Raw genomic sequence first — 13,624 nt, forward strand, 5'->3', positions numbered from 1 at the left:
TTTTGTTTCTTTAGGTGCAGGTGGATTCTTTACCGTCTGATCCACCAGGGATACCTGTGAATATTGAAGTGGGTAGCCTATCTCTTCACAGGATCTTCCCAACCCAAGAATTGAACTGGGGTCTCCTTCATTGCAGGTGAATTTTTTTTACCAGCTGAGCTACCAGGGAAGCTGAAATTGAAGCTAGATATTGGGCTTCTCTCATAGCTCAGTTGGTAAAGAATCTGCATGCAATGCAGGAGACCTCAGTTCAATTCCTGGTTTGGGAAGATCTGCTGGAGAAGGGATAAGCTACCCACTCCAGTATTCTTGGGCTTCCCTTGTGACTCAGCTGGTAAAGAATCCACCTGCAATGCGAGAGACCTGGGTTTGATCCCTGGGTTGGGAAGATGCCCTGGAGAAAGGAAAGGCTACCCACTCCAGTATTCTGGCCTGAAGAATTTCATGGACTATAGAATCCATGGGGTCACAAAGAGTTGGACACAGCTGATTGACTGTCACTTTCACTTTCAAATATTAATAGCAAAGAAAGTACATATGGGGACTAAGCAGCAGTGAAAGTTGGTAGGATAAATGAATTCTGATAAAGTAATGGGGAGGAGAAGTATTGGGGTCACTCCACTGATTCTTGCTGATAAAGTCTTTAAGTCCTGAAGAGGAGAAACAAGGGCACTTGGATAATTATTAATATTGCTGACAGTGGTTTGCAGAGGGGATTTATTCCAAGGCCATAGTTTCCCTCTCCTTCTGATTGTCTTGAGTCCAGATGTTTTGACAAAATGAATCCAACAAAGCTCATTCATTTAGTAAAGCTGAATGATAATTCTGAATGACCTGAATGTGCTCAATGTTATCACTTTCAAAATTAAACTGTACCCATCAAATTTGTCTGCGCTGTCTGCCTTAGATTATATTTCTTCCACCTTTTTCTATAATCAATAGTAAAAGTTCTTCAACCAGATAAGTAGAGCAAAAGCAACAGAGACCATCCACTTTCTTGATAATTATTTTTTGATGTAGTTTAGGTGGAGAAATGCAGAAGTAATTTTTAAACATAAGACTTGTGGCCAAGTTCTAAGTCTTATCATTTTTACTTTTCATTAGTGTTTTAATTTAATATCGTTTCTTTGTTCTTGTTTCTAGTCTGCTAAAACCTTATTTTCTTTGCTCTAGTCTAATTTCTAGTTTAATATTCTATTAATTTTCACTTATTTTTCTCATGATTGTTCTAACATTTTTTCTATTTCTTACGATATATTCTCATTTAAAATTCATCATCAAGCACCAGTTATTTTTATTTATACTTATTTTGCCTATAGTAAATTTGTGTTTGATGTACAGTTGTATGAGTTTTGACCAGTATATAGAAACATGTAGACCCCACAACAATCAACATACAGGATTGTCTCATCATTCCTAAAAATTCCTTCATGTTGCTCTTTGTATTAAACCTCTCCCCCACCCTTAACCTCCAGCAACCACTGATCCGTCTGTGTCCCTATAGCTTTGACTTTTCTAGAATGAAAATCTAATCAGAATGTCATTGGTCTTTATTCATGACAGAAATTACATTCATCCAATTATTCAAGGCAGACATTTGAGAAGCATCCTTAACAATTCCTTCTTCAGGCTCCACAACTAATCAATTATTATGTCTTCCTTAATATTTCTGGAATTTCTTCCACCACTTCAATGAGCCATGAGAAATAAGAAAAGAAAATTATTGGAGCTTTGCATATAATAAGTATGGTTTTGAAATTGATGATCATTATGCTTTAGTTTTACTTAGGAATTTTCCTTAGAAGGCACTGTTGATTGATTTGTTTTGTAGGCTTATGTAGTGTTAGGAAAAAGAGTTGAAAAGGTTTAGGATAAAAAAAATGTAAATGTAGGCCATGGCTTTCATTTGGAAAAGAGTGTGCAAAAGAAATAATTTGATGAAGTGAAAATATTTTCCTGGTATGGGAAAAGATCTAAAGAACAGAAAACTGATAAAATTGAACATTAAGAGAGATTCTGACAATGTAGTCCCTTAGGATTTAAACCAATAGATGAATTTTTTCTGCTTACTCACCATTAATCTTCTGCTACCTTATTACTAGAATATTCAACATCTCCTTTACGAGCATGCTATTTTATATCTTTCTCTCAAATCATCTTCTGAGCAAGGAAATCAGGTGAAGTCCAGGTAGCTAGTTATCTTTAGCAATAACTGAAGCATGTTCTTTATTTTTAAGCTTTATAAATGTGAAAAACATATACACAGAGAAAAATGAAATCTTCATTCTATAAAGAGAATTGCTCAAATTGTACTACAATAGTTATATGTGATCTATTACAGTAGATAAATTCCTCACTGAGGGATAGGTGATAACTCTTTTCAACGCAGCTAAATTGGGTGCTCCAGCCTATGTGCTTTATCCCCTGAGCTTTACGGAATATGGCAATTTTTACAAATTTTTACAACTTATAGCTTTTAAAAATATATAATTAATGTGTAAAGGTTATGATCCTGAGAGTAATGAAATAGTAAATAAATACACAAATAAAAATAAGGAAAAATAGGAATAAGACATATATACATACAAATGATTGACACAACTGTCATGTTTATTATCAAATTTTACTAAATATGGGACTATGTTGGCAAGTAAACAAATTGCCAAACTTTGAGGATAAAATAATTTTATCAGATGGAGAATTCAAAAGGAATGAAGAAGATTGGTGATCGAGGGACTAATAAAAAAGGTGAAAGTCAGGTGAAATAACTTAGGGATCAGAACAGATCTTGAATGTGTGAGACTTCTAGAAATCCCCACAAATCCTGTAACACTCAACTGGTGACAAATGTGAAGACTGTCTCTTTGCTTTTAGTATTTTCCAATTGAATGCTCCAATGTAATTCAGATGACCACAGTGAACTGAGTGACAAGCTGATTGTTTCAACCTGTGCTTATACATGGCTCTTATCAGATTCTTGGTTATTTACCTATATCAATCTTTGTTTGGTACCTTTAAAGTAATATCAACTCCTGCAGAGGGCCTCCACTGTACCATGCTTTCCATTCTCTGGTACGGACTTAATTCACTTATTAACTAGGTAAAACATGTTATTGTTTTACAAACCTTTATTTTTTCCACTGTATATCAATTTCAGACCTGACTGAATTAAGTTCCAGAATGAGATTCACTCTGAACACAGTGAAATAAATAGTAGAGCAATTGTTCACTATATATATATCATAAAATAATTTTTCATCATTCTACTCTCTCAAATATAGTAGTCCAGAGGAAAAATATTCCTGGAAAATAAGACCTCAATGCTAAGTATAGTGGCTTAAATTCTGGTTCTTCCACCAGCTCATTTTTGAATGTATTCGTTTCTAAGTTTTCCAGCTCTGATTTTATATTTATTCTTACATGATAGAATTGGTTTGGGTTGGTTGATGTCAAAATATAGATGGCAACAGATGCTTCTCTTTAGACAAAAATATATACTGAAGTCAAATGTATAAGGTAAACCAGAACTCTGGGCTTCCCAGGTGGCTCAGTGATAAATAATCTGCCTGCCACGCAGGAGATGCAGGTTTGATCTCTGGGTTGGAAAGATCTGCTGGAGGAGGAAATGGCAACTCACTCCAGTATTCATGCCTGGAAAATCTCATGGACAGTGGAGCCTGGTGGGGTACAGTCCACAGGGTTGCAAAAGACTTGGACACAACTGAACGACTAAACAACAGATCTTTGGGTAAAGTGTGGGGACGTGAGATGGAAAACTTGAACCCTGCAACAAAAGCCTCTGAAGGAGTTCGTTTTGAATACCACTGCTCTGCATGGTATGTCAGAGAAGGCAATGGCATCCCACTCCACTACTCTTGCCTGGAAAATCCCATGGACGGAGGAGCCTGGTGGGCTGCAGTCCATGGGGTCGCTAAGAGTCGGACACGACTGAGCGACTTCACTTTCACTTTTCACTTTCATGCATTGGAGAAGGAAATGGCAACCCACTCCAGTGTTCTTGCCTGGAGAATCCCAGGGACGGCGGAGCCTGGTGGGTTGCAGTCTGTGGGGTCGCACAGAGTCGGACACTGAAGACTGAAGCGACTTAGCAGCAGCAGCAGCAGCAGCGTGGTATGTAGCGTTACTTGCACTTCTGACATGCCAGGAGTCCAAGTTGTTTTGAGAGTACGTGAAGATTTAATTCAATGTGTCTTAAAACCTGAGTGTTATGGGCAGACAGGAATGAAAGAAAAGCAAGATCATTAAAGAAGTTTTATATTTGGGGTTTTCTTTTAGCTCAGTGTTTGATGGGTTCATCATTTATTTATGGGTCAAAAACTTATTACAGCCCTGGCAGTTTGAGTCTTTGAACCTCTTAGCAAAACCCTAACCCTAACCCTCAGTGAGCTGCTGGAACCTTTGAATAAGTGGCCTCAGAGACTAAAGCCCTTCAGAGAGAAGACTGAGTGATTGAAAAGTGGAATACAGTTCTGAACACTGACTACCTGCCTCATTCAACTCCGCAGTCCTCACTCCAGCCATTGGTGAACAGCAATCTCTCCTTTAATTTACCAATTTATTCTCCTATCAAGTATTAAGCCTTATTTCAGTTCTGCTCATCAAATACTCATTGAGGGCCTACTCTGTTGAAGTCACTTTGCCAGGTAGCAGAGATACAAAGATAAACATCAGATACACTTAATCCTTTTAACAGGTTATTTCAAACGCAGTTTACAGAAATTGCAGTTGATGGGACAAAGAGAGATTAAAAATTAGTCTGCCTTTTTTTCCCCCTTAAAATATTGGTTTGAAAAAAACAAGATAAAAAATATCTGAGAAAAAGATGATATGTAAATATGTTTGTATTCAAGTAGTGCAATTGAATTATCCCATTTTCTAATCTTTGAGACCTTAATTTCTGTATTTGTTTTATAGAGTATTGAGTTTCCTTTCTCACATCTATTATATTAGGAAAGAAATGAGAGATGAATGGGCCAGATAGGAAGTAAAGAGCAGATAGCAAGTGTGTATATTAAAGGTTAATGGGAAAGAAGATAGGAGATTAAGTTAGAATTGAGAGGAAGTGTTAGTGGAGTACTGAGAAGGAAATTGGATGGGACTAATATGTTAAGGGGGAAAAAAAAAGAAGAGAAAAGAGACAGAGAGAGCAACCACAAAAGAAAAGAAATATAAGCACATATTTAAAGAATTTTCAAAGAATAAATATTTAACTAATTTTTGTTTGCAGCTAATTTTAAATGCTACTGAAATTTAGGACAAACTTTTCAATTCGGATAAAAAGGACTGCTACTACGTAGGAGGGGAGGTATAGTTTTGGGGAAGGTTGAACAACAAGATGGTGTTTTTTTTTTTTGTAGAATGTAGCATTGAATGTAGCATAGAATGTATCACTTATACCTGGTGATATATTATTTAAATATAGATAATGACATATAAATAGTTATTCCATATTCATATATTTTGAAATATACTCAACTAAAGTATGCAGAAAAAAACCCAACACATTTCTATGTCCTTGCAGACACTATGTGCTGACCAAGTGCTGTTGATTGCCAGAAAAAACATGATTTAGTAACCACTTATTTCTGGTTTCAGTTTTTTCAAAAGCCAAAATATAGGTGCCCCTATACTCCTAAAATACAAAGTTGAGAACAATCTAAAATTTAAAAAAAAAAATACAAAAGACTAGCAAACCATGAAATAGATTTTTCTCTCTGAGAAAAGTGTAAAGTGTGCTGTCTGTAAATTTCAGCCAGCAATCCTTATGGAGGAAATGTAGCAGAGTTAATTGCATTACGTATATGGGGTGTGAGGTAATGGATAAATATAAAAGAGGACTGGAAAGTAGGTCTCTATCAGTGTATCTGCAGCATTACTCGGGGAACAAGAGGTCCCAAGGAAAGGAGTCTGGTGCTCAAGGCAGCCTGGGTTCTCTGTAGCACAGAGATTCATCCCATAAAGGGATTTCCTGGTGGCTTCAACAATAAAGAATCTGCCTGCCACTCAGGAGACCTGGGTTCCATCCCTGGGTTGATAAGATCCCCTGGAGAAGAGAATGGCTACCCACTCCAGTGTTCTTGCCTGGAGAATTCCGTGGACAGAGGAGCCTAGCAAACTATAGTCCATGGGGTTGCAAAGAGTGGGACATGACAGAGTGACTAACACTTTTACCTTTCAAACTCCAGAAAAGGGCTTTTATCCCCTCATCTAGTTAATTGCTTCATTTCCAAAATCTACTGTGTAACAGTGGCCAATATTTGTTGAAAAACATGAACAAATATATATTGTCTTTTAAAGGTGAGATCATGAAACACAGAAAATATTATTTTGCCCTACTTATCATTAGTACACTTTATTAGAAATTAGTAATTTAATACTCTGTCATATGCTTTGGTCTCTTATATGATTAATTACCTTGTATAAATAAACTAGGACCTGATCTCTCTTGGAAAATTGATAAGATACAGTTTTTGAACCTATAAAACTAAGTCTGCTGGACCAAAGCAATTAATATGACTGAGAGAACTTGAAACCTCAGATCCACAATTTACCATCTGTGATTTTGGCTGTTATCTAGTCTCTCATGTTTTTCATATCTGTAATATTGGAATAGTAATCATATCGATCTTAGAATGGTCTCTTTGAGGACAAAATGAGATGATTTTTATATAGTGCTTTGCAGAATGTGTTATATATAGTAATCCCTAAAAAATTTGGTCCTGTACAAAATATTAATTTATTTACTAATCCAATCAAGGTTTACAGAAGTACTTGTCAGATATTAACGTAGACAAAAATATATAGTTTCTGTCTTCCCAAAACTTCCAGTGTAATCACTGAAGTATCAAATAAAAAGACAATTGCCAAATAGTGGAAGTGCTGTTGTAGACAGACTATAAAGAATTTTAGGAGTTACACAGAAATGGAACTTGAATCACAATGCGTAGGTTGGAGAAAATGAAGACTTCATAGAAGACCCATCTGAGCTTAGCTGAAGCAAGAGTAGGTTTAGAAACCAGATGGGAAGAGGGACAGCAATGCAAAACATGGAGAAGAGAGAAAGCCTTAATGCTCTTCAGTAATTTGAAAATTCAGTATAGCCAGGGGAATAAAAATATTGAGTGCTGCTTATATTTCCTGTTGAAAAGAATAAGAGCAACAACACATACTGGCATAATTCTTTAGAGGTTGTAAGATTTATAGTTTATCTTTTGGATTCTCACCCTCAAATCTGAGAAGAGAGAAAGGGAGGTATTATTTTCTGCATTCTATACATGAGGACACTAAATTTGACTTTAGAGACTGGCTTATGGTCATTTACTGATTTTTGAAAGTCAAAACTGAGTCTTGATTCTTCTTGTATTGAACTTCCAGTGACTCCTGAGCCAGGGCAAAAACAGGAACCTGGAAGAGATAGCTGTCAGCAGATTTAGCTTCTTAGGGTAATTGTGCTTGGCAAAATATTGTCTTGTCATTGAGTCTAATACTTGCTTTATAGTTCTCAATTATTTTTTAATAATTTAATAAATTTTTAAATAAAAATTTAATAAAATAAATTTAATAAAATTTAATAAAATAAATTTAACAATTTAATAAAATGGTTCTGCTAATGAATGTCATTTAAAAAATTTTACTCAATGGAGGGTTAAAAATCCTGTGTCTGATATAACTTGGTATTCAGTATGAGTTTGTTGAGTGAATGTGTAATCATGAGTATGCAGCAATTTGAATTCTTGTTAGTAGAGTTATTCCAGAACTTTCCTTTGAAAATAAAATAAAGTTTTATTAATCACATTTACATACAAACAACTTGAATAGCAATATATTTTGAAATTTTAGTATTGTATTCAAATTCTGCAATATAATAGGACTGTTGTGTGCTATGCTGTGCTTTGTTGCTCGGTTGTGTCCGACTCTGCAACCCCATAGACTGTAGCCCACCAGGCTCCCCTGTGCATGGGATTCTCCAGGCAAGAATACTGGAGTGGGCTGCCATGCCCTCCTCCAGAGGATCTTCCCAACCCAGGGATCGACCCCAGGTCTCCCATACTGAAAGCAGATTCTTTACCAGCTGAGATAATAAGACTAATCTTTATTCATTAATAAATGAATTTATTCATTTGGTCCCGAGGCATTTAGCAAAGGGCTAATATATGCTGGGTACTGTGCCAAGTATGATATATATCATCTGATCTAATCTTCACAAAAATACTATGAGAATGTTCTATTTTCTCTCTCTCTCTTTTTTTTTTTTAACAGATAAGGAATCTCTTAAAAAGAAATTAAAATATGCCCCAAATACTATAGCAAGCAAATTGCCAACCCGCAATGTCAAGTTTGGTCTGCCTTTGGAGCCCACTGCAATTCAGTGTAAGTTATAACTATTCATTACATTTGAATCTATTTTTGAAGGATTTTGTCTAATATGCACTTTCTGTATGAATCATACTGCTTCTTTACACTGCGATATCTTTTCCTTTCAATTATAAAATTGACAATGAACAGTTTTTTTTTTTTAGTGAACTATTTTCTATTCAGTTTATTGATATTCTGTAAATTGTTCATGTATTTTCTTAGATGCTTCTACAGAACTTTCTTCTGGAGTATCATTCATCAGAATCCCTTTCAAACTTAAGATTTCAATATTTAAGCTTTTGGTTTCTGGTTGCTTGTATGTTATTTCTTAAACATTTACTAGTAACTTGCATTTCTTTAACTAGATGTTACAGAGATAAGTAAACTTTGCTTTTCTTTAATAAGATAATTTTTTTTCCTTATAAATACAAAGGGTTTTATCTAAAATGATAAATTATTCTAAAGTTATATTGCTCTTGGGGAGCACCAATGTATTTTTGATTTTAGTATGAATGACAAAAGTATGTGATCATTGAGTCTTGTCATTTGAGGGTGGTGGCAATGAAGTCTTGAAATAGGTTTAAAATATCATCTGTGTTGTTCACTGCTGACAGAAATCAAAGAGGACACAAATAGATGGAGAAATATACCCTGTTCATGGATTGGAAGAATCAATATTGTGAAAATGATTCTACTACCCAAAGCAATCTATAGATTCAATGCAATCCCTATCAAGCTACCAACGGTATTTTTCACAGAACTAGAACAAATAATTTCACAATTTGTATGGAAATACAAAAAACCTCGAATAGCCAAAGCAATCTTGAGAAAGATGAGTAGAACTGGAGGAATCAACCTGCCTGACTTCAGGCTCTACTACAAAGCCACAGTCATCAAGACAGTATGGTATTGGCACAAAGACAGAAATATAGATCAGTGGAACAGAATAGAAAGCCCAGAGATGAATCCATGAACCTATGGACACCTTATTTTCGACAAAGGAGGCAAGGATATACAATGGAAAAAAGACAACCTCTTTAACAAGTGGTGCTGGGAAAACTGGTCAACCACTTGTAAAAGAATGAAACTAGAACACTTTCTAACACCATACACAAAAATAAACTCAAAATGGATTAAAGATCCAAATATAAGACCAGAAACTATAAAACTCCTAGAGGAGAACATAGGCAAAACACTCTCCGACATAAATCACAGCAGGATCCTCTATGACCCACCTCCCAGAATATTGGAAATAAAAGCAAAACTAAACAAATGGGACCTAATGAAACTTAAAAGCTTTTGCACAACAAAGGAAACTCTAAGCAAGGTGAAAAGACAGCCTTCAGAATGGGAGAAAATAATAGCAAATGAAGCAACAGACAAAGGATTAATCTCAAAAATACACAGGCAACTCCTGCAGCTCAACTCCAGAAAAATAAATGACCCAATCAAAAAATGGGCCAAAGAACTAAACAGACATTTCTCCAAAGAAGACATACAGATGGCTAACAAACACATGAAAAGATGCTCAACATCACTCATTATCAGAGAAATGCAAATCAAAACCACAACGAGGTACCATTACACACCAGTCAGGATGGCTGCTATCCAAAAGTCTACAAGCAATAAATGCTGGAGAGGGTGTGGAGAAAAGGGAACCCTCTTACACTGCTGGTGGGAATGCAAACTAGTACAGCCGCTATGGAGAACAGTGTGGAGATTCCTTAAAACTGGAAATAGAACTGCCATATGACCCAGCAATCCCACTTCTGGGTATACACACTGAGGAAACCAGATCTGAAAGAGACACGTGCACCCCAATGTTCATTGCAGCACTGTTTATAATAGCCAGGACATGGAAGCAACCTAGATACCCATCAGCAGATGAATGGATAAGGAAGCTATGGTACATATACACTATGGAATATTACTTAGCTATTAAAAAGAATTCATTTGAATTGGTTCTAGTAAGATGGATGAAACTGGAGCCCATTATACAGAGTGAAGTAAGCCAGAAAGGTAAAGACCAATACAGTATACTAATGCATATATATGGAATTTAAAAAGATGGTAACAATAACCCTATATGCAAGACAAAAAAAGAGACACAGATGTATAGAAGACTTTTGGATTCTATGGGAGATGGCGAGGGTGGGATGATCTGAGAGAACAGCATCAAAACATGTATATTATCAAGTGTGAAACAGATCGCCAGTCCAGGTTGGATGCATGAAACAAATGCTCGGGGCTGGAGCACTGGGATGATCCAGAGGGATGGGATGGGGAAGGAGATGGGAGGGGGGATCGGGATGGGGAATACATGTAAATCCATGGCTGATTCAAGTCAATGTATGGCAAAAACCACTACAATATTGTAAAGTAATTAGCCTCCAACAAATAAAAATAAATGATAAAAAAATCATCTCTGTTTTTGTTTTGTAGGACTAAGATGATACAAGCGTCTTTTAGATAAAGGCTGAAGCTTGGGGATAGATTTAAAATTAGAGCCTGTCTTTCTGTTTCATAACATTACCTTACTTTTCTGTTCTGCTTCTAAAATTTCACTTTTCTTAGGGGGTGGTGCGCTGAGCTGAAAGAGTATTTATAATTTTTTTCTGTTCATGTAACTCATGAAGTTATGAGTGCTTATTTTCAGTTTCTTCCCAGAATATGATCTTCAGAAAAGTACGTGATGGATTTAGGTATACCCTCATAGACATTGAGAAGACATCTGTGCCTGTCTTTGCTATACATACATCCTTGAGTCTGACTGGGGGATGGGTAGGACTCTGTACATTCTCTAACCAGGGAATAGACTGAACAATTATGAGGTTTTGATTAATATTATTGATGCTTTAATGGCCCATTTTATATTCTGAACACTGGGGGGAAATATGTTCTCTTCTGTAAAGACTGTGGTTCTTATGATTCACTTAGCATAGACAAGTGAAAAGCATGAAAGATCTGTCTGGCAAGAAGAAATGGGTGACCGTATAATGCCAGTTGCATATATTACTGAACTGTTACAGAGGAGAGGAAATTACCCAGTCAGAAAAGATATGTCTCTGTAGCCTTATATCCGCATTCTAATAGCCACAGAGTTTATCTTAGTCTGAATGGAGCTCTAAGTTATTAATTGTTTTAATGATTTCATTGATTTCTGTTAATCTAGGTAATGTGCCTTACTAAATTCGGTAGTTTATTTTGCTTTTCAATTAACCTTTTACTTTTGTTATATCATTTTTTATTAAAAACAATGGTTTTATCTGCATTTTAATGATATGCCTATCTTAATGTATTATGAATTATATTTGGCTATCGTCAGTGCAATTTTCCTGAATACTTCAGGGTAATGGCAAACCATAATGGCTCAATATTTTATTGCAGGTTATCATCGACACAAAACACTTTTTGAGTCATTTGAATAAATGTTACTATCCTCTATGCATTACCAAAAATAATTTTTAAAGGCTTTTTGTGTCTTTTTGAAGAATGTAACATGGAAGAAATGTAGAGCTTTAACTTAGGCTTTAATTTCTCAAATTTAAGAATAATATTATTTAAATTTAGATGCAAGGTATTTAAATTTGAACAAACTCCGGGAGATAGTGGAGAACAGAGAAGCCTGAAGAACTACAATCCATGAGGTCTTAAAGAGTCAGACATGACTTAGTACTGAAAACAGCTACAATTTTAATTTTATTCAAATGACAGATACAGTATATGTTAGAACTTTTGAAAATTTAAAGCAATGTTTGAAATAGTATATTGCAAAAGAAAGAATGCAATTAGTATGTGTATCATTACTAGGTTTGTAGAAAATTTCCCTGGCTTATATAGATTATGTGATACTCAGATCGTCTGCCTAATTAAAGTTTTAATTTATTTGGCAGATGTAGAGTTTTCTGTGTTTATAAAAACTGATAAAATTGTCCCACTTGAAGTGAGGTAAGTTCTCTACTCTTCATTCCTAGGGAGTCACATTCATGCATAACTTTTTTGCCAATTAAAAACTGTTAATGGCACAACATTGAAATTGATTAGTCTTTGTATGTTTACAGCTCACTTTAATTGCTGAAAAACACCGTTTGTCAGTTTCATGTTCTATCGACAATGCTATTGATTTATCTGAATTTGGCTTTGTCTTGTCTCTTGTACATAAAACTCACATATGCAGTTCAAATGGGAAATGACTGTATTGATTTCCTTAACTTGAGCCCAAATGCTAAAGATTTTTGGATAAGCTTTCTCATTACTTAAGCCAAAATCAATAAGAAAGAGCATCTTTTAATGAAAGAACAGTTTGAGCAACGTACTTCAGAAATAGGGTCCTGTTCATTCTTTGCTTTACAAATCGATCTCCTAGGTTCCTTAAGTGAGGTCCAATTGGTTGACATTGTGGTTTGTCTTTGTGTATAAACTTGCAGCTTCAGAGAAGAGAAGATGAACTACAGAGACAGTGGAAAGAAACTCTCTTTCTGAGAAAGAAGGTGGTTCCCTAGCAGGTATAAAATCTAGTGTTGAAATGCAACACAGATTATAAATATATCAAATAATTTTTGTATCTTTTAAGTTCATATATGTATATACATATATATATATAATGCAGGATATTTTTACAGATTCTTTGCTGGTTCATCTTTTTAGTATTCTATATCTGCGTATCATATACATTTATGCCAACCTGATTTTAATATTTGCTTTTATTCTAGAAAATCTCATTGCTGCAATTTGTGTAATGTAAAATAATTCATTGAAACAGCAGGCCATTTTAAAATAACTTTTTCTTTAGTGATCGCTTATCTTCTTTTTCTTTTTTTAAATTGTTAATGTTCCCATTTTCTGCAGGAAGACAAGCATTGAAGGCAAGCTACGGAAATAAGGTGCCCTATCTGAGGAAAGCAGAAAGAACTGCATGTGTAAAACAAGTTATATGGACAGGCCAAACGTCAGGTACTGTACTATGATATCATTAACTTCTGTGAACTACATAAATTAAGCTGATTATGCCTTCACTTAATTAACTGAAAATGACCTATTGATGGATAGGCTGAGTTAGCTAGAGACCGCTGGCTGCACTGTACTTAATTTATTTGTTTTCAATTAGTTCTTCTCTAGCCTGTGATTGTTGAGAAAATAAGTGTCTGTTTGCATCTCTTTCCTATAGTATGTTTTTATGCATGGTGAGTTTATATTTAAAATTTTATCCTGAGTAGTATTTTTCTTTGACACCAATGCCTAGGTTGAT

At 35.2% G+C, this 13,624-nt stretch overlaps 1 long non-coding RNA gene across 1 annotated transcript; it reads left to right on the plus strand.

Moving 5' to 3' along the window:
- Positions 1-8,282: 8,282 nt before the first annotated feature.
- LOC122679622 lies at positions 8,283-13,287 on the plus strand. Its single transcript, XR_006336462.1, has 3 exons — positions 8,283-8,391; positions 12,804-12,881; positions 13,225-13,287. It is a non-coding gene; the product is annotated as an uncharacterized LOC122679622 (long non-coding RNA).
- Positions 13,288-13,624: the final 337 nt, after the last annotated feature.

The sequence above is a fragment of the Cervus elaphus genome, chromosome 21 (assembly GCF_910594005.1).
Source record: "Cervus elaphus chromosome 21, mCerEla1.1, whole genome shotgun sequence".
In the NCBI taxonomy this organism is placed as follows: Eukaryota; Metazoa; Chordata; class Mammalia; order Artiodactyla; family Cervidae; genus Cervus; species Cervus elaphus.